The 20,603-nt window shown below is 48.6% G+C and overlaps 8 non-coding genes across 8 annotated transcripts; all 8 read right to left on the minus strand.

Annotated features, from left to right (window-relative positions):
* Positions 1 to 2,985: 2,985 nt before the first annotated feature.
* TRNAR-ACG (transfer RNA arginine (anticodon ACG)) lies at positions 2,986 to 3,058 on the minus strand. The gene has a single exon. It is a non-coding gene; the product is annotated as a tRNA-Arg (tRNA).
* A 311-nt stretch (positions 3,059 to 3,369) lies between these two features.
* TRNAR-ACG (transfer RNA arginine (anticodon ACG)) lies at positions 3,370 to 3,442 on the minus strand. Its single transcript has one exon. It is a non-coding gene; the product is annotated as a tRNA-Arg (tRNA).
* A 4,526-nt stretch (positions 3,443 to 7,968) lies between these two features.
* On the minus strand, positions 7,969 to 8,041 carry TRNAR-ACG (transfer RNA arginine (anticodon ACG)). The gene has a single exon. It is a non-coding gene; the product is annotated as a tRNA-Arg (tRNA).
* A 310-nt stretch (positions 8,042 to 8,351) lies between these two features.
* TRNAR-ACG (transfer RNA arginine (anticodon ACG)) lies at positions 8,352 to 8,424 on the minus strand. Its single transcript has one exon. It is a non-coding gene; the product is annotated as a tRNA-Arg (tRNA).
* Positions 8,425 to 12,942: 4,518 nt separating this feature from the next.
* On the minus strand, positions 12,943 to 13,015 carry TRNAR-ACG (transfer RNA arginine (anticodon ACG)). The gene has a single exon. It is a non-coding gene; the product is annotated as a tRNA-Arg (tRNA).
* A 312-nt stretch (positions 13,016 to 13,327) lies between these two features.
* On the minus strand, positions 13,328 to 13,400 carry TRNAR-ACG (transfer RNA arginine (anticodon ACG)). The gene has a single exon. It is a non-coding gene; the product is annotated as a tRNA-Arg (tRNA).
* A 4,524-nt stretch (positions 13,401 to 17,924) lies between these two features.
* Positions 17,925 to 17,997, minus strand: TRNAR-ACG (transfer RNA arginine (anticodon ACG)). The gene has a single exon. It is a non-coding gene; the product is annotated as a tRNA-Arg (tRNA).
* Positions 17,998 to 18,309: 312 nt separating this feature from the next.
* TRNAR-ACG (transfer RNA arginine (anticodon ACG)) lies at positions 18,310 to 18,382 on the minus strand. The gene has a single exon. It is a non-coding gene; the product is annotated as a tRNA-Arg (tRNA).
* Between the last annotated feature and the right edge of the window lie 2,221 nt (positions 18,383 to 20,603).

The raw sequence follows: 20,603 nt of genomic DNA on the forward strand, positions 1-20,603 counted from the left end.
GTCTCTTCGGATGTAGGTAGATGCACAAAGTATTCTATTCTGAGGTCCATGCATTCTGCCATGTAAGCGCCAAACAGCCCTTTCACGGGAAGACCCTTCAAAAAGTAAAGACTCCGCTTTCTGTATGTTGGCATGTAGCACGTAGCCCATCTTGGCAGATAGCGTACATCACATTGCATCTAGTGGTGGCCCCATGTTGTGATTCTTCACTTGCCAAATCATAGCAGTGCTAAAAGGTCATGGCCAAGAGGCCTCAGCGGCAGGGGATCTGCGTCCAGTGCAAATTGGCACATGCCAAAACGTCCTGAACAATGGAGAAGGCAAAGAAGTTTCATTAGTGGTGTAATGGGAGGATAAATCGTGTTCCAGATGTTGGGGACATCCCTCAGACCTGTTAAGGGCCTCCATCACACCACTGAGGAATCATCCTTGTTTGTTACTGTTTGCAATGAATGATTGAAGGAGTTGCGTATCTTCAGATCTATAGATTCCTGCTATGATATGACATGATATTGTATTTGAATCGTACTCATACACGCGTGTTTCAGAGCGTGACGAGGCAAGGGAGGGGAAGAAGGGAGGACAAAACAGCGATCTTCCTAGGCCCAGTGACATTGAGAATGCTCAAGTGCAGGGGAGAGGGAGGGAGGAAAGTGCAAGGAGAGGGGCGAGGTGGAACGTGCCGAGGAAGGGATAAAAACAACAACAACTGGTAGCGCAGCCAGCAGGGTGGTAAGTGCGAGGTTTAAAGCGCAGACAAGGGGTGTCTGATAAGTGCAGGTAAGGGCACTGTAGGGTTACAGATACAGACCCAAGTGCAAGGATTGCGTGCAAGGGTTGCCAGGAGGCAGTGCAGGTGTGCGGCTGGGTGGGCAGGGACCTTGGCCCGAAATCAGAGGGTAGCCAGGTGCACGGAGCCGAAGCAGACAGATCAGCAGGGGAGCGGAAGAGCAAAGGCAGAAGCAAAGAGGAAGGTCTTGAGGTGCTTCCGGAACCAGAGATGGTTCTCCTCAAGTTTCAGTGTGGCAGGCAGGCTGTTCCAGAGGGAGGCCCCAGCTGAGGAAAGAGATCTACCCCCAACTCGTTGCTTGGAGAAGCGACCGGCCCTGAGGGAGTTGGAGGTGGAGGAGAAAAGAGCTCGAGTGGGAAGGTATTTACGGAGGGAGAGTTGAAGGTATTTTGGACCCAGGCCCCAGTAAGCCTTGTGGACAATGCAGAGGGACTTGAATTTAACCCTTGCAGCCACTGGGAGCAATGAAAAGATTTCAGGGCTGGAGAGATACGATCCCTGGGCTTCAGACCAAGGAAACGTCTTGCAGTCCTGTTCTGGATGAGTTTCAGAGGACAGAGAGAAGAAGCAGGCAGATTTAGAAAGAGGCTGTTGCAGTAGTCTAGCCTAGAGAGAATCAGAGCTCTAGATACAGTAAGCTTCTGGGGGAAGGAGAGGAAAGGAACAATACCTCTGCAAATGTACAGTTGGTAGTTTGACTTCTTAGAGATGTCAGAGATGTGAGAAGAAAAGGAGAGTGTGGAGTCGAAGATGACCCCAAGGTTCTTAGCCTCAAAGGTGGGAGCAGGAAGAGGGCCAAGGGAGGTCGGCCAGAGAGTGGCAGGAAAGGAGGGTGCAGGTGTGCCGATGAGGAGAATCTCTGCCTAAATGGGATTAAGGCAGAGATCATTGGCGGCAGACCAGTCCTGGATGGCAGACAGACGGTCAGAGATGAGGGAGGGAAGCCTGAAAACAAGCAGAGTGTCATCCGCATAGCACTGAAAGTTGAAGCAGAGAGCTGCAATGCGGTGGGCAATGGGTGCCAGGTATTGGTTGAACAGCCAGGGAGAGAGGTTAGACCCGTGGGGAACACCACAAGAAGAGAATGAGATGGCGAAAAGGAAGGACCCAAGTTGGACCTGGGAGGGCCGATCAGAGTGGAAAGAGGTCATCCAGGCCAGGGCCTGATCAGTGATACCCGGCTTATCACGGAGACAGTTGAGCAGGATGGCATGGTTGACCGTGTCAAAGGCAGAAGAGAAATCGAGTAGGATGAGGACCCAAAAGGGATGTTAGAGTCATGGTTGGACAGCAGGTCTTCACAGGTGTTCAGGAGAGCAGTTTCCATGCTTCTGACAGCTCTGAAGCCAGGCTGATGGTCATGGAGACAACCAACAGAGTCGGTGTGAAGATTAAGCTGGGAGATGGTCAGCTTTTCCAAGAGTTTGCCCTGGAAAGGAGTGATAGAAACCTGCGAAGTTAGCCGGGCCGGAGGGGTCGGCTGTGGAATTTTTGAGAAGAGGGTGCACAAGAGAATGCTTCAGAGTGGAGGGGAAGATTCCACAGGTGATGGAATGGTTACAGAAGTCGGCCAGATTCAGAGCAAGGGTGTCAATGTGGTCCTTGATGGTTTTGGACGAACAGGGAAGAACCTGTTTTGACTGGAATCACACAATCTCCTGGGCTTGCGCCAATCTGGTTTCCAACCAAGCCACGGCACTGAATCGGCCTTACTGGACCTAAAGATTCAACAGGATGATATCAAAGATGCCAAGAAGCAAGCCCTCCTCTTGTTACTGGGCCTGTCTGCAGCCTTCGACCATGTATACATATTGAATAAATCAAAAAGGCAGCCTATGATCGAGCCAGCCAGGAGTCAACCTGGAATTAGTCAAATGTGTTATCCATTGCGCCACTGGACCGCTGCTACAGCGTTAGCAGGAGTCAGCACTTTTGTAACGAAACAGAAGTTTCCTGCTTGAGACACAGTGAGAAACGTACTTCTCATTTTTACAAGGAGAGGTAGAAAAAAACGCTACAAGCCCACAATGAGCAGGTGAGCGAGCGTGTGCCATCATGAGAAACTTAGTTCTCATTTTTCCCAGATGAGAGGTAGAAAAAACGCACTAACTACGAACAAACAATGTGCTTTTGTGTGCCATGCGTGACAAGGCTCATTTTTAAATACTTTCTAGAACAAAAAGGCAGCATGCGAACGAGCCAGCCAGGAGTCGAACCTGGAATCTTCTGCTCCGTAGGCAGACGCGTTATCCATTGCGCCACTGGCCCTCTGCTGCAGTGACTCTTGGAATCAGCACTTTTGTTACGACACAGAGGCTCATCATGCGGATTGAGCCATCATGAGCAACTTAGTTCTCATTTTTATAAGGAGAGCTGGTTGAAAACACGCCTACGAACTGACAATGAGCAGGCGTGTGCCATGTGTTAGAGACATCATGAGAAATAACGTAGTTCCCATTTTTTCTCCCGAGTAGAGGTAGAAACACGCTGCAACACTGACTACAAACACACAATGAGCTTCGAGTGCCTTGCGTGAGAAGGCTCATTTTTAAATACAGAACAAAAAGGCAGCATTTGAACGAGCCAGCCAGGAGTCGAACCTGGAATCTTCTGCTCCGTAGGCAGACGCGTTATCCATTGCGCCACTGGCCCGCTGCTGCACTGTGAGCTGCATTCAGCACTTTTGTTACGAACCAGAGGCTCAGGTCGGGCTGCCTGAGACATCACGAGAAACTTTGTTCTCATTTTTACAGCGAGAGGTAGGAAAAACGCTACCAACACACAATAAGCAGGCGTGTGACATGTGTTAAAGAAGGCTCATTTTTAAATACTTTATTGAAAACAATACATACAAACATCTGACAAAGAACGCATTTGGCATCAGATACTGCCCGGATTGCAACTCTCTGCACGTATTTTCTGGCGAGTTTTACGGACCAAGCATCTCATTTATTGTACTATAGCACTCACATTTTCATGCGCAAATAACAGATTTAGACTGTTTTCACTTTTTAGTATTGTACCATTTTATGTGCTCGGTGCTCTTCAGTGTTAAATCCGCGGGAGAGGATGATCTGTACCCAGATCAACCCCAAAAGTGCCATACAGATATGAAACAGATAAGGCCTGAGTGATAGGCGTGCCAAGGAGTACTCAACGTGCATGCCACAGAAACGCGAAACATGCAACAAGTGAGAGACATAAAATGGGGTTTTTCACTTTAAGAAAATAACATATAATATATTGAATACAATTTTTTGTTTACTTCTTAAAAGGTGTTTTATTGAGCTGTAGCCTTCCTCTTAGAGAGCAGGACTAAGAAGCCCGGCTGGAGCATTTCAGCACATTTTTATTTCCTTTTGGCGATCGCTGTGTCAGGGTGTTGGGTTGGGGCTCCAAGATTGCCGAACACCAGGCGAGCAGTCTATCATGGGGAACAGTTTAGTATACAACACCGGTGCGATGAAGGCACATGGCCTACTCTGCATTTTAAGCACCACCTATAAGCCGAAACCGTTGCATTGAAGTACAGGTAGGAGGGAGATGACATGTGAAGAGGGACACACGACTTGTTTTTTTTTGGGTTATTTATTTGTTAAATATTGTTGGTTGTTTATCGTCTAATTGACTGCCTTGGGCCATGCTTACCTCTTTGGCCATTCCCACCCACTCCTTGCCCCTCCCACCCAAAACTCAACCCCTGGTATCTATGTTGTTTCTAAGCAGTCTGCTGTGAGTTAATGGCTTAATTGCCGCTGTAAATGGCTACCGGTATAATAACAAAAATCTTACCCAATTCTACCTGTCCTTAACTCACTACCCCACCCCCTCTATTCCCACCTCTCCCCTCTCACCCAATCTACCCTTATCCCCACCCTACTCTACCACCACTGACTATACCCCAAACCACTCTACACCTACCCCACTCTTCGCTACCCACAATATCCCACACCACTGTACACCTACCCTACCCACTGCCCCACCCCACTGTACCCCTATCCATCAAACCACTGTAGACTGGCAAGGTGACACGAGGTCCTTTGATCCCAATAGATTTCGCCCAGCCTTTCCATATCTTCAGATCACTACCGAGTTAAGGTACGTGTTTGTTGAGTCTTAAACTTACCCCAGACCTACGCTAGTTGTTCAAGATCAGACAGGCAGTCAAAGTGAACAGGCACGCCTTTGACAGTGTCTCTTCGGATGTAGGTAGATGCACAAAGTATTCTATTCTGAGGTCCGTGCATTCTGCCATGTAAGCGCCAAACAGCCCTTTCACGGGAAGACCCTTCAAAAAGTAAAGACTCCGCTTTCTGTATGTTGGCATGTAGCACGTAGCCCATCTTGGCAGATAGCGTACATCACATTGCATCTAGTGGTGGCCCCATGTTGTGATTCTTCACTTGCCAAATCATAGCAGTGCTAAAAGGTCATGGCCAAGAGGCCTCAGCGGCAGGGGATCTGCGTCCAGTGCAAATTGGCACATGCCAAAACGTCCTGAACAATGGAGAAGGCAAAGAAGTTTCATTAGTGGTGTAATGGGAGGATAAATCGTGTTCCAGATGTTGGGGACATCCCTCAGACCTGTTAAGGGCCTCCATCACACCACTGAGGAATCATCCTTGTTTGTTACTGTTTGCAATGAATGATTGAAGGAGTTGCGTATCTTCAGATCTATAGATTCCTGCTATGATATGACATGATATTGTATTTGAATCGTACTCATACACGGGTGTTTCAGAGCGTGACGAGGCAAGGGAGGGGAAGAAGGGAGGACAAAACAGCGATCTTCCTAGGCCCAGTGACATTGAGAATGCTCAAGTGCAGGGGAGAGGGAGGGAGGAAAGTGCAAGGAGAGGGGCGAGGTGGAACGTGCCGAGGAAGGGATAAAAACAACAACAACTGGTAGCGCAGCCAGCAGGGTGGCAAGTGCGAGGTTTAAAGCGCAGACAAGGGGTGTCTGATAAGTGCAGGTAAGGGCACTGTAGGGTTACAGATACAGACCCAAGTGCAAGGATTGCGTGCAAGGGTTGCCAGGAGGCAGTGCAGGTGTGCGGCTGGGTGGGCAGGGACCTTGGCCCGAAATCAGAGGGTAGCCAGGTGCACGGAGCCGAAGCAGACAGATCAGCAGGGGAGCGGAAGAGCAAAGGCAGAAGCAAAGAGGAAGGTCTTGAGGTGCTTCCGGAACCAGAGATGGTTCTCCTCAAGTTTCAGTGTGGCAGGCAGGCTGTTCCAGAGGGAGGCCCCAGCTGAGGAAAGAGATCTACCCCCAACTCGTTGCTTGGAGAAGCGACCGGCCCTGAGGGAGTTGGAGGTGGAGGAGAAAAGAGCTCGAGTGGGAAGGTATTTACGGAGGGAGAGTTGAAGGTATTTTGGACCCAGGCCCCAGTAAGCCTTGTGGACAATGCAGAGGGACTTGAATTTAACCCTTGCAGCCACTGGGAGCAATGAAAAGATTTCAGGGCTGGAGAGATACGATCCCTGGGCTTCAGACCAAGGAAACGTCTTGCAGTCCTGTTCTGGATGAGTTGCAGAGGACAGAGAGAAGAAGCAGGCAGATTTAGAAAGAGGCTGTTGCAGTAGTCTAGCCTAGAGAGAATCAGAGCTCTAGATACAGTAAGCTTCTGGGGGAAGGAGAGGAAAGGAACAATACCTCTGCAAATGTACAGTTGGTAGTTTGACTTCTTAGAGATGTCAGAGATGTGAGAAGAAAAGGAGAGTGTGGAGTCGAAGATGACCCCAAGGTTCTTAGCCTCAAAGGTGGGAGCAGGAAGAGGGCCAAGGGAGGCCGGCCAGAGAGTGGCAGGAAAGGAGGGTGCAGGTGTGCCGATGAGGAGAATCTCTGCCTAAATGGGATTAAGGCAGAGATCATTGGCGGCAGACCAGTCCTGGATGGCAGACAGACGGTCAGAGATGAGGGAGGGAAGCCTGAAAACAAGCAGAGTGTCATCCGCATAGCACTGAAAGTTGAAGCAGAGAGCTGCAATGCGGTGGGAAATGGGTGCCAGGTATTGGTTGAACAGCCAGGGAGAGAGGTTAGACCCGTGGGGAACACCACAAGTAGAGAATGAGATGGCGAAAAGGAAGGACCCAAGTTGGACCTGGGAGGGCCGATCAGAGTGGAAAGAGGTCATCCAGGCCAGGGCCTGATCAGTGATACCCGGCTTATCACGGAGACAGTTGAGCAGGATGGCATGGTTGACCGTGTCAAAGGCAGAAGAGAAATCGAGTAGGATGAGGACCCAAAAGGGATGTTAGAGTCATGGTTGGACAGCAGGTCTTCACAGGTGTTCAGGAGAGCAGTTTCCATGCTTCTGACAGCTCTGAAGCCAGGCTGATGGTCATGGAGACAACCAACAGAGTCGGTGTGAAGATTAAGCTGGGAGATGGTCAGCTTTTCCAAGAGTTTGCCCTGGAAAGGAGTGATAGAAACCTGCGAAGTTAGCCGGGCCGGAGGGGTCGGCTGTGGAATTTTTGAGAAGAGGGTGCACAAGAGAATGCTTCAGAGTGGAGGGGAAGATTCCACAGGTGATGGAATGGTTACAGAAGTCGGCCAGATTCAGAGCAAGGGTGTCAATGTGGTCCTTGATGGTTTTGGACGAACAGGGAAGAACCTGTTTTGACTGGAATCACACAATCTCCTGGGCTTGCGCCAATCTGGTTTCCAACCAAGCCACGGCACTGAATCGGCCTTACTGGACCTAAAGATTCAACAGGATGATATCAAAGATGCCAAGAAGCAAGCCCTCCTCTTGTTACTGGGCCTGTCTGCAGCCTTCGACCATGTATACATATTGAATAAATCAAAAAGGCAGCCTATGATCGAGCCAGCCAGGAGTCAACCTGGAATTAGTCAAATGTGTTATCCATTGCGCCACTGGACCGCTGCTACAGCGTGAGCAGGAGTCAGCACTTTTGTAACGAAATAGAAGTTTCCTGCTTGAGACACAGTGAGAAACGTACTTCTCATTTTTACAAGGAGAGGTAGAAAAAAACGCTACAAGCCCACAATGAGCAGGTGAGCGAGCGTGTGCCATCATGAGAAACTTAGTTCTCATTTTTCCCAGAGGAGAGGTAGAAAAAACGCACTAACTACGAACAAACAATGTGCTTTTGTGTGCCATGCGTGACAAGGCTCATTTTTAAATACTTTCTAGAACAAAAAGGCAGCATGCGAACGAGCCAGCCAGGAGTCGAACCTGGAATCTTCTGCTCCGTAGGCAGACGCGTTATCCATTGCGCCACTGGCCCTCTGCTGCAGTGACTCTTGGAATCAGCACTTTTGTTACGACGCAGATGCTCATCATGCGGATTGAGCCATCATGAGCAACTTAGTTCTCATTTTTATAAGGAGAGGTGGTTGAAAACACGCCTACGAACTGACAATGAGCAGGCGTGTGCCATGTGTTAGAGACATCATGAGAAATAACGTAGTTCCCATTTTTTCTCCCGAGTAGAGGTAGAAACACGCTGCAACAGTGACTACAAACACAATGAGCTTTCGAGTGCCTTGCGTGAGAAGGCTCATTTTTAAATACAGAACAAAAAGGCAGCATTTGAACGAGCCAGCCAGGAGTCGAACCTGGAATCTTCTGCTCCGTAGGCAGACGCGTTATCCATTGCGCCACTGGCCCGCTGCTGCACTGTGTGCTGCATTCAGCACTTTTGTTACGAACCAGAGGCTCAGGTCGGGCTGCCTGAGACATCACGAGAAACTTTGTTCTCATTTTTACAGCGAGAGGTAGGAAAAACGCTACCAACACACAATAAGCAGGCGTGTGACATGTGTTAAAGAAGGCTCATTTTTAAATACTTTATTGAAAACAATACATACAAACATCTGACAAAGAACGCATTTGGCATCAGATACTGCCCGGATTGCAACTCTCTGCACGTATTTTCTGGCGAGTTCTACGGACCAAGCATCTCATTTATTGTACGATAGCACTCACATTTTCATGCGCAAATAACAGATTTAGACTGTTTTCACTTTTTAGTATTGTACCATTTTATGTGCTCGGTGCTCTTCAGTGTTAAATCCGCGGGAGAGGATGATCTGTACCCAGATCAACCCCAAAAGTGCCATACAGATATGAAACAGATAAGGCCTGAGTGATAGGCGTGCCAAGGAGTACTCGACGTGCATGCTACAGAAACGCGAAACATGCAACAAGTGAGAGACATAAAATGGGGTTTTTCACTTTAAGAAATAACATATAATATATTGAATACAATTTTTTGTTTACTTCTTAAAAGGTGTTTTATTGAGCTGTAGCCTTCCTCTTAGAGAGCAGGACTAAGAAGCCCGGCTGGAGCATTTCAGCACATTTTTATTTCCTTTTGGCGATCGCTGTGTCAGGGTGTTGGGTTGGGGCTCCAAGATTGCCGAACACCAGGCGAGCAGTCTATCATGGGGAACAGTTTAGTATACAACACCGGTGCGATGAAGGCACATGGCCTACTGTGCATTTTAAGCACCACCTATAAGCCGAAACCGTTGCATTGAAGTACAGGTAGGAGGGAGATGACATGTGAAGAGGGACACACAACTTGTTTTTTTTTGGGTTATTTATTTGTTAAATATTGTTGGTTGTTTATCGTCTAATTGACTGCCTTGGGCCATGCTTACCTCTTTGGCCATTCCCACCCACTCCTTGCCCCTCCCACCCAAAACTCAACCCCTGGTATCTATGTTGTTTCTAAGCAGTCTGCTGTGAGTTAATGGCTTAATTGCCGCTGTAAATGGCTACCGGTATAATAACAAAAATCTTACCCAATTCTACCTGTCCTTAACTCACTACCCCACCCCCTCTATTCCCACCTCTCCCCTCTCACCCAATCTACCCTTATCCCCACCCTACTCTACCACCACTGACTATACCCCAAACCACTCTACACCTACCCCACTCTTCGCTACCCACAATAACCCACACCACTGTACACCTACCCTACCCACTGCCCCACCCCACTGTACCCCTATCCATCAAACCACTGTAGACTGGCAAGGTGACACGAGGTCCTTTGATCCCAATAGATTTCGCCCAGCCTTTCCATATCTTCAGATCACTACCGAGTTAAGGTACGTGTTTGTTGAGTCTTCAACTTACCCCAGACCTACGCTAGTTGTTCAAGATCAGACAGGCAGTCAAAGTGAACAGGCACGCCTTTGACAGTGTCTCTTCGGATGTAGGTAGATGCACAAAGTATTCTATTCTGAGGTCCATGCATTCTGCCATGTAAGCGCCAAACAGCCCTTTCACGGGAAGACCCTTCAAAAAGTAAAGACTCCGCTTTCTGTATGTTGGCACGTAGCCCATCTTGGCAGATAGCGTACATCACATTGCATCTAGTGGTGGCCCCATGTTGTGATTCTTCACTTGCCAAATCATAGCAGTGCTAAAAGGTCATGGCCAAGAGGCCTCAGCGGCAGGGGATCTGCGTCCAGTGCAAATTGGCACATGCCAAAACGTCCTGAACAATGGAGAAGGCAAAGAAGTTTCATTAGTGGTGTAATGGGAGGATAAATCGTGTTCCAGATGTTGGGGACATCCCTCAGACCTGTTAAGGGCCTCCATCACACCACTGAGGAATCATCCTTGTTTGTTACTGTTTGCAATGAATGATTGAAGGAGTTGCGTATCTTCAGATCTATAGATTCCTGCTATGATATGACATGATATTGTATTTGAATCGTACTCATACACGCGTGTTTCAGAGCGTGACGAGGCAAGGGAGGGGAAGAAGGGAGGACAAAACAGCGATCTTCCTAGGCCCAGTGACATTGAGAATGCTCAAGTGCAGGGGAGAGGGAGGGAGGAAAGTGCAAGGAGAGGGGCGAGGTGGAACGTGCCGAGGAAGGGATAAAAACAACAACAACTGGTAGCGCAGCCAGCAGGGTGGCAAGTGCGAGGTTTAAAGCGCAGACAAGGGGTGTCTGATAAGTGCAGGTAAGGGCACTGTAGGGTTACAGATACAGACCCAAGTGCAAGGATTGCGTGCAAGGGTTGCCAGGAGGCAGTGCAGGTGTGCGGCTGGGTGGGCAGGGACCTTGGCCTGAAATCAGAGGGTAGCCAGGTGCACGGAGCCGAAGCAGACAGATCAGCAGGGGAGCGGAAGAGCAAAGGCAGAAGCAAAGAGGAAGGTCTTGAGGTGCTTCCGGAACCAGAGATGGTTCTCCTCAAGTTTCAGTGTGGCAGGCAGGCTGTTCCAGAGGGAGGCCCCAGCTGAGGAAAGAGATCTACCCCCAACTCGTTGCTTGGAGAAGCGACCGGCCCTGAGGGAGTTGGAGGTGGAGGAGAAAAGAGCTCGAGTGGGAAGGTATTTACGGAGGGAGAGTTGAAGGTATTTTGGACCCAGGCCCCAGTAAGCCTTGTGGACAATGCAGAGGGACTTGAATTTAACCCTTGCAGCCACTGGGAGCAATGAAAAGATTTCAGGGCTGGAGAGATACGATCCCTGGGCTTCAGACCAAGGAAACGTCTTGCAGTCCTGTTCTGGATGAGTTGCAGAGGACAGAGAGAAGAAGCAGGCAGATTTAGAAAGAGGCTGTTGCAGTAGTCTAGCCTAGAGAGAATCAGAGCTCTAGATACAGTAAGCTTCTGGGGGAAGGAGAGGAAAGGAACAATACCTCTGCAAATGTACAGTTGGTAGTTTGACTTCTTAGAGATGTCAGAGATGTGAGAAGAAAAGGAGAGTGTGGAGTCGAAGATGACCCCAAGGTTCTTAGCCTCAAAGGTGGGAGCAGGAAGAGGGCCAAGGGAGGCCGGCCAGAGAGTGGCAGGAAAGGAGGGTGCAGGTGTGCCGATGAGGAGAATCTCTGCCTAAATGGGATTAAGGCAGAGATCATTGGCGGCAGACCAGTCCTGGATGGCAGACAGACGGTCAGAGATGAGGGAGGGAAGCCTGAAAACAAGCAGAGTGTCATCCGCATAGCACTGAAAGTTGAAGCAGAGAGCTGCAATGCAGTGGGAAATGGGTGCCAGGTATTGGTTGAACAGCCAGGGAGAGAGGTTAGACCCGTGGGGAACACCACAAGTAGAGAATGAGATGGCGAAAAGGAAGGACCCAAGTTGGACCTGGGAGGGCCGATCAGAGTGGAAAGAGGTCATCCAGGCCAGGGCCTGATCAGTGATACCCGGCTTATCACGGAGACAGTTGAGCAGGATGGCATGGTTGACCGTGTCAAAGGCAGAAGAGAAATCGAGTAGGATGAGGACCCAAAAGGGATGTTAGAGTCATGGTTGGACAGCAGGTCTTCACAGGTGTTCAGGAGAGCAGTTTCCATGCTTCTGACAGCTCTGAAGCCAGGCTGATGGTCATGGAGACAACCAACAGAGTCGGTGTGAAGATTAAGCTGGGAGATGGTCAGATTTTCCAAGAGTTTGCCCTGGAAAGGAGTGATAGAAACCTGCAAAGTTAGCCGGGCCGGAGGGGTCGGCTGTGGAATTTTTGAGAAGAGGGTGCACAAGAGAATGCTTCAGAGTGGAGGGGAAGATTCCACAGGTGATGGAATGGTTACAGAAGTCGGCCAGATTCAGAGCAAGGGTGTCAATGTGGTCCTTGATGGTTTTGGACGAACAGGGAAGAACCTGTTTTGACTGGAATCACACAATCTCCTGGGCTTGCGCCAATCTGGTTTCCAACCAAGCCACGGCACTGAATCGGCCTTACTGGACCTAAAGATTCAACAGGATGATATCAAAGATGCCAAGAAGCAAGCCCTCCTCTTGTTACTGGGCCTGTCTGCAGCCTTCGACCATGTATACATATTGAATAAATCAAAAAGGCAGCCTATGATCGAGCCAGCCAGGAGTCAACCTGGAATTAGTCAAATGTGTTATCCATTGCGCCACTGGACCGCTGCTACAGCGTGAGCAGGAGTCAGCACTTTTGTAACGAAACAGAAGTTTCCTGCTTGAGACACAGTGAGAAACGTACTTCTCATTTTTACAAGGAGAGGTAGAAAAAAACGCTACAAGCCCACAATGAGCAGGTGAGCGAGCGTGTGCCATCATGAGAAACTTAGTTCTCATTTTTCCCAGAGGAGAGGTAGAAAAAACGCACTAACTACGAACAAACAATGTGCTTTTGTGTGCCATGCGTGACAAGGCTCATTTTTAAATACTTTCTAGAACAAAAAGGCAGCATGCGAACGAGCCAGCCAGGAGTCGAACCTGGAATCTTCTGCTCCGTAGGCAGACGCGTTATCCATTGCGCCACTGGCCCTCTGCTGCAGTGACTCTTGGAATCAGCACTTTTGTTACAACGCAGAGGCTCATCATGCGGATTGAGCCATCATGAGCAACTTAGTTCTCATTTTTATAAGGAGAGGTGGTTGAAAACACGCCTACGAACTGACAATGAGCAGGCGTGTGCCATGTGTTAGAGACATCATGAGAAATAACGTAGTTCCCATTTTTTCTCCCGAGTAGAGGTAGAAACACGCTGCAACAGTGACTACAAACACACAATGAGCTTTCGAGTGCCTTGCGTGAGAAGGCTCATTTTTAAATACAGAACAAAAAGGCAGCATTTGAACGAGCCAGCCAGGAGTCGAACCTGGAATCTTCTGCTCCGTAGGCAGACGCGTTATCCATTGCGCCACTGGCCCGCTGCTGCACTGTGAGCTGCATTCAGCACTTTTGTTACGAACCAGAGGCTCAGGTCGGGCTGCCTGAGACATCACGAGAAACTTTGTTCTCATTTTTACAGAGAGGTAGGAAAAACGCTACCAACACACAATAAGCAGGCGTGTGACATGTGTTAAAGAAGGCTCATTTTTAAATACTTTATTGAAAACAATACATACACACATCTGACAAAGAACACATTTGGCATCAGATACTGCCCGGATTGCAACTGTCTGCACGTATTTTCTGGCGAGTTCTACGGACCAAGCATCTCATTTATTGTACGATAGCACTCACATTTTCATGCGCAAATAACAGATTTAGACTGTTTTCACTTTTTAGTATTGTACCATTTTATGTGCTCGGTGCTCTTCAGTGTTAAATCCGCGGGAGAGGATGATCTGTACCCAGATCAACCCCAAAAGTGCCATACAGATATGAAACAGATAAGGCCTGAGTGATAGGCGTGCCAAGGAGTACTCGACGTGCATTTCACAGAAACGCGAAACATGCAACAAGTGAGAGACATAAAATGGGGTTTTTCACTTTAAGAAAATAACATATAATATATTGAATACAATTTTTTGTTTACTTCTTAAAAGGTGTTTTATTGAGCTGTAGCCTTCCTCTTAGAGAGCAGGACTAAGAAGCCCGGCTGGAGCATTTCAGCACATTTTTATTTCCTTTTGGCGATCGCTGTGTCAGGGTGTTGGGTTGGGGCTCCAAGATTGCCGAACACCAGGCGAGCAGTCTATCATGGGGAACAGTTTAGTATACAACACCGGTGCGATGAAGGCACATGGCCTACTCTGCAGTTTAAGCACCACCTATAAGCCGAAACCGTTGCATTGAAGTACAGGTAGGAGGGAGATGACATGTGAAGAGGGACACACGACTTGTTTTTTTTTGGGTTATTTATTTGTTAAATATTGTTGGTTGTTTATCGTCTAATTGACTGCCTTGGGCCATGCTTACCTCTTTGGCCATTCCCACCCACTCCTTGCCCCTCCCACCCAAAACTCAACCCCTGGTATCTATGTTGTTTCTAAGCAGTCTGCTGTGAGTTAATGGCTTAATTGCCGCTGTAAATGGCTACCGGTATAATAACAAAAATCTTACCCAATTCTACCTGACCTTAACTCACTACCCCACCCCCTCTATTCCCACCTCTCCCCTCTCACCCAATCTACCCTTATCCCCACCCTACTCTACCACCACTGACTATACCCCAAACCACTCTACACCTACCCCACTCTTCGCTACCCACAATATCCCACACCACTGCACACCTACCCTACCCACTGCCCCACCCCACTGTACCCCTATCCATCAAACCACTGTAGACTGGCAAGGTGACACGAGGTCCTTTGATCCCAATAGATTTCGCCCAGCCTTTCCATATCTTCATATCACTACCGAGTTAAGGTACGTGTTTGTTGAGTCTTCAACTTACCCCAGACCTACGCTAGTTGTTCACGATCAGACAGGCAGTCAAAGTGAACAGGCACGCCTTTGACAGTGTCTCTTCGGATGTAGGTAGATGCACAAAGTATTCTATTCTGAGGTCCATGCATTCTGCCATGTAAGCGCCAAACAGCCCTTTCACAGGAAGACCCTTCAAAAAGTAAAGACTCCGCTTTCTGTATGTTGGCATGTAGCACGTAGCCCATCTTGGCAGATAGCATACATCACATTGCATCTAGTGGTGGCCCTATGTTGTGATTCTTCACTTGCCAAATCATAGCAGTGCTAAAAGGTCATGGCCAAGAGGCCTCAGCGGCAGGGGATCTGCGTCCAGTGCAAATTGGCACATGCCAAAACGTCCTGAACAATGGAGAAGGCAAAGAAGTTTCATTAGTGGTGTAATGGGAGGATAAATCGTGTTCCAGATGTTGGGGACATCCCTCAGACCTGTTAAGGGCCTCCATCACACCACTGAGGAATTATCCTTGTTTGTTACTGTTTGCAATGAATGATTGAAGGAGTTGCGTATCTTCAGATCTATAGATTCCTGCTATGATATGACATGATATTGTATTTGAATCGTACTCATACACGCGTGTTTCAGAGCGTGACGAGGCAAGGGAGGGGAAGAAGGGAGGACAAAACAGCGATCTTCCTAGGCCCAGTGACATTGAGAATGCTCAAGTGCAGGGGAGAGGGAGGGAGGAAAGTGCAAGGAGAGGGGCGAGGTGGAACGTGCCTAGGAAGGGATAAAAACAACAACAACTGGTAGCGCAGCCAGCAGGGTGGCAAGTGCGAGGTTTAAAGCGCAGACAAGGGGTGTCTGATAAGTGCAGGTAAGGGCACTGTAGGGTTACAGATACAGACCCAAGTGCAAGGATTGCGTGCAAGGGTTGCCAGGAGGCAGTGCAGGTGTGCGGCTGGGTGGGCAGGGACCTTGGCCCGAAATCAGAGGGTAGCCAGGTGCACGGAGCCGAAGCAGACAGATCAGCAGGGGAGCGGAAGAGCAAAGGCAGAAGCAAAGAGGAAGGTCTTGAGGTGCTTCCGGAACCAGAGATGGTTCTCCTCAAGTTTCAGTGTGGCAGGCAGGCTGTTCCAGAGGGAGGCCCCAGCTGAGGAAAGAGATCTACCCCCAACTCGTTGCTTGGAGAAGCGACCGGCCCTGAGGGAGTTGGAGGTGGATGAGAAAAGAGCTCGAGTGGGAAGGTATTTACGGAGGGAGAGTTGAAGGTATTTTGGACCCAGGCCCCAGTAAGCCTTGTGGACAATGCAGAGGGACTTGAATTTAACCCTTGCAGCCACTGGGAGCAATGAAAAGATTTCAGGGCTGGAGAGATACGATCCCTGGGCTTCAGACCAAGGAAACGTCTTGCAGTCCTGTTCTGGATGAGTTGCAGAGGACAGAGAGAAGAAGCAGGCAGATTTAGAAAGAGGCTGTTGCAGTAGTCTAGCCTAGAGAGAATCAGAGCTCTAGATACAGTAAGCTTCTGGGGGAAGGAGAGGAAAGGAACAATACCTCTGCAAATGTACAGTTGGTAGTTTGACTTCTTAGAGATGTCAGAGATGTGAGAAGAAAAGGAGAGTGTGGAGTCGAAGATGACCCCAAGGTTCTTAGCCTCAAAGGTGGGAGCAGGAAGAGGGCCAAGGGAGGCCGGCCAGAGAGTGGCAGGAAAGGAGGGTGCAGGTGTGCCGATGAGGAGAATCTCTGCCTAAATGGGATTAAGGCAGAGATCATTGGCGGCAGACCAGTCCTGGATGGCAGACAGACGGTCAGAGATGAGGGAGGGAAGCCTGAAAACAAGCAGAGTGTCATCCGCATAGCACTGAAAGTTGAAGCAGAGAGCTGCAATGCAGTGGGAAATGGGTGCCAGGTATTGGTTGAACAGCCAGGGAGAGAGGTTAGACCCGTGGGGAACACCACAAGTAGAGAATGAGATGGCGAAAAGGAAGGACCCAAGTTGGACCTGGGAGGGCCGATCAGAGTGGAAAGAGGTCATCCAGGCCAGGGCCTGATCAGTGATACCCGGCTTATCACGGAGACAGTTGAGCAGGATGGCATGGTTGACCTTGTCAAAGGCAGAAGAGAAATCGAGTAGGATGAGGACCCAAAAGGGATGTTAGAGTCATGGTTGGACAGCAGGTCTTCACAGGTGTTCAGGAGAGCAGTTTCCATGCTTCTGACAGCTCTGAAGCCAGGCTGATGGTCATGGAGACAACCAACAGAGTCGGTGTGAAGATTAAGCTGGGAGATGGTCAGCTTTTCCAAGAGTTTGCCCTGGAAAGGAGTGATAGAAACCTGCGAAGTTAGCCGGGCCGGAGGGGTCGGCTGTGGAATTTTTGAGAAGAGGGTGCACAAGAGAATGCTTCAGAGTGGAGGGGAAGATTCCACAGGTGATGGAATGGTTACAGAAGTCGGCCAGATTCAGAGCAAGGGTGTCAATGTGGTCCTTGATGGTTTTGGACGAACAGGGAAGAACCTGTTTTGACTGGAATCACACAATCTCCTGGGCTTGCGCCAATCTGGTTTCCAACCAAGCCACGGCACTGAATCGGCCTTACTGGACCTAAAGATTCAACAGGATGATATCAAAGATGCCAAGAAGCAAGCCCTCCTCTTGTTACTGGGCCTGTCTGCAGCCTTCGACCATGTATACATATTGAATAAATCAAAAAGGCAGCCTATGATCGAGCCAGCCAGGAGTCAACCTGGAATTAGTCAAATGTGTTATCCATTGCGCCACTGGACCGCTGCTACAGCGTGAGCAGGAGTCAGCACTTTTGTAACGAAACAGAAGTTTCCTGCTTGAGACACAGTGAGAAACGTACTTCTCATTTTTACAAGGAGAGGTAGAAAAAAACGCTACAAGCCCACAATGAGCAGGTGAGCGAGCGTGTGCCATCATGAGAAACTTAGTTCTCATTTTTCCCAGAGGAGAGGTAGAAAAAACGCACTAACTACGAACAAACAATGTGCTTTTGTGTGCCATGCGTGACAAGGCTCATTTTTAAATACTTTCTAGAACAAAAAGGCAGCATGCGAACGAGCCAGCCAGGAGTCGAACCTGGAATCTTCTGCTCCGTAGGCAGACGCGTTATCCATTGCGCCACTGGCCCTCTGCTGCAGTGACTCTTGGAATCAGCACTTTTGTTACGACGCAGAGGCTCATCATGCGGATTGAGCCATCGTGAGCAACTTAGTTATCATTTTTATAAGGAGAGGTGGTTGAAAACACGCCTACGAACTGACAATGAGCAGGCGTGTGCCATGTGTTAGAGACATCATGAGAAATAACGTAGTTCCCATTTTTTCTCCCGAGTAGAGGTAGAAACACGCTGCAACAGTGACTACAAACACACAATGAGCTTTCGAGTGCCTTGCGTGAGAAGGCTCATTTTTAAATACAGAACAAAAAGGCAGCATTTGAACGAGCCAGCCAGGAGTCGAACCTGGAATCTTCTGCTCCGTAGGCAGACGCGTTATCCATTGCGCCACTGGCCCGCTGCTGCACTGTGAGCTGCATTCAGCACTTTTGTTACGAACCAGAGGCTCAGGTCGGGCTGCCTGAGACATCACGAGAAACTTTGTTCTCATTTTTACAGCGAGAGGTAGGAAAAACGCTACCAACACACAATAAGCAGGCGTGTGACATGTGTTAAAGAAGGCTCATTTTTAAATACTTTATTGAAAACAATACATACAAACATCTGACAAAGAACGCATTTGGCATCAGATACTGCCCGGATTGCAACTCTCTGCACGTATTTTCTGGCGAGTTTTACGGACCAAGCATCTCATTTATTGTACTATAGCACTCACATTTTCATGCGCAAATAACAGATTTAGACTTTTTTCACTTTTTAGTATTGTACCATTTTATGTGCTCGGTGCTCTTCAGTGTTAAATCCGCGGGAGAGGATGATCTGTACCCAGATCAACCCCAAAAGTGCCATACAGATATGAAACAGATAAGGCCTGAGTGATAGGCGTGCCAAGGAGTACTCGACGTGCATGCCACAGAAACGCGAAACATGCAACAAGTGAGAGACATAAAATGGGGTTTTTCACTTTAAGAAAATAACATATAATATATTGAATACAATTTTTTGTTTACTTCTTAAAAGGTGTTTTATTGAGCTGTAGCCTTCCTCTTAGAGAGCAGGACTAAGAAGCCCGGCTGGAGCATTTCAGCACATTTTTATTTCCTTTTGGCGATCGCTGTGTCAGGGTGTTGGGTTGGGGCTCCAAGATTGCCGAACACCAGGCGAGCAGTCTATCATGGGGAACAGTTTAGTATACAACACCGGTGCGATGAAGGCACATGGCCTACTGTGCATTTTAAGCACCACCTATAAGCCGAAACCGTTGCATTGAAGTACAGGTAGGAGGGAGATGACATGTGAAGAGGGACACACAACTTGGTTTTTTTTGGGTTATTTATTTGTTAAATATTGTTGGTTGTTTATCGTCTAATTGACTGCCTTGGGCCATGCTTACCTCTTTGGCCATTCCCACCCACTCCTTGCCCCTCCCACCCAAAACTCAACCCCTGGTATCTATGTTGTTTCTAAGCAGTCTGCTGTGAGTTAATGGCTTAATTGCCGCTGTAAATGGCTACCGGTATAATAACAAAAATCTTACCCAATTCTACCTGTCCTTAACTCACTACCCCACCCCCTCTATTCCCACCTCTCCCCTCTCACCCAATCTACCCTTATCCCCACCCTACTCTACCACCACTGACTATACCCCAAACCACTCTACACCTACCCCACTCTTCGCTACCCACAATATCCCACACCACTGTAGACCTACCCTACCCACTGCCCCACCCCACTGTACCCCTATCCATCAAACCACTGTAGACTGGCAAGGTGACACGAGGTCCTTTGATCCCAATAGATTTCGCCCAGCCTTTCCATATCTTCAGATCACTACCGAGTTAAGGTACGTGTTTGTTGAGTCTTCAACTTACCCCAGACCTACGCTAGTTGTTCAAGATCAGACAGGCAGTCAAAGTGAACAGGCACGCCTTTGACAGTGTCTCTTCGGATGTAGGTAGATGCACAAAGTATTCTATTCTGAGGTCCATGCATTCTGCCATGTAAGCGCCAAACAGCCCTTTCACGGGAAGACCCTTCAAAAAGTAAAGACTCCGCTTTCTGTATGTTGGCATGTAGCACGTAGCCCATCTTGGCAGATAGCGTACATCACATTGCATCTAGTGGTGGCCCTATGTTGTGATTCTTCACTTGCCAAATCATAGCAGTGCTAAAAGGTCATGGCCAAGAGGCCTCAGCGGCAGGGGATCTGCGTCCAGTGCAAATTGGCACATGCCAAAACGTCCTGAACAATGGAGAAGGCAAAGAAGTTTCATTAGTGGTGTAATGGGAGGATAAATCGTGTTCCAGATGTTGGGGACATCCCTCAGACCTGTTAAGGGCCTCCATCACACCACTGAGGAATTATCCTTGTTTGTTACTGTTTGCAATGAATGATTGAAGGAGTTGCGTATCTTCAGATCTATAGATTCCTGCTATGATATGACATGATATTGTATTTGAATCGTACTCATACACGCGTGTTTCAGAGCGTGACGAGGCAAGGGAGGGGAAGAAGGGAGGACAAAACAGCGATCTTCCTAGGCCCAGTGACATTGAGAATGCTCAAGTGCAGGGGAGAGGGAGGGAGGAAAGTGCAAGGAGAGGGGCGAGGTGGAACG

Source organism: Ambystoma mexicanum, chromosome 13, assembly GCF_040938575.1.
Source record: "Ambystoma mexicanum isolate Mex_15411 chromosome 13, UKY_AmexF1_1, whole genome shotgun sequence".
NCBI classification, from domain to species: Eukaryota; Metazoa; Chordata; class Amphibia; order Caudata; family Ambystomatidae; genus Ambystoma; species Ambystoma mexicanum.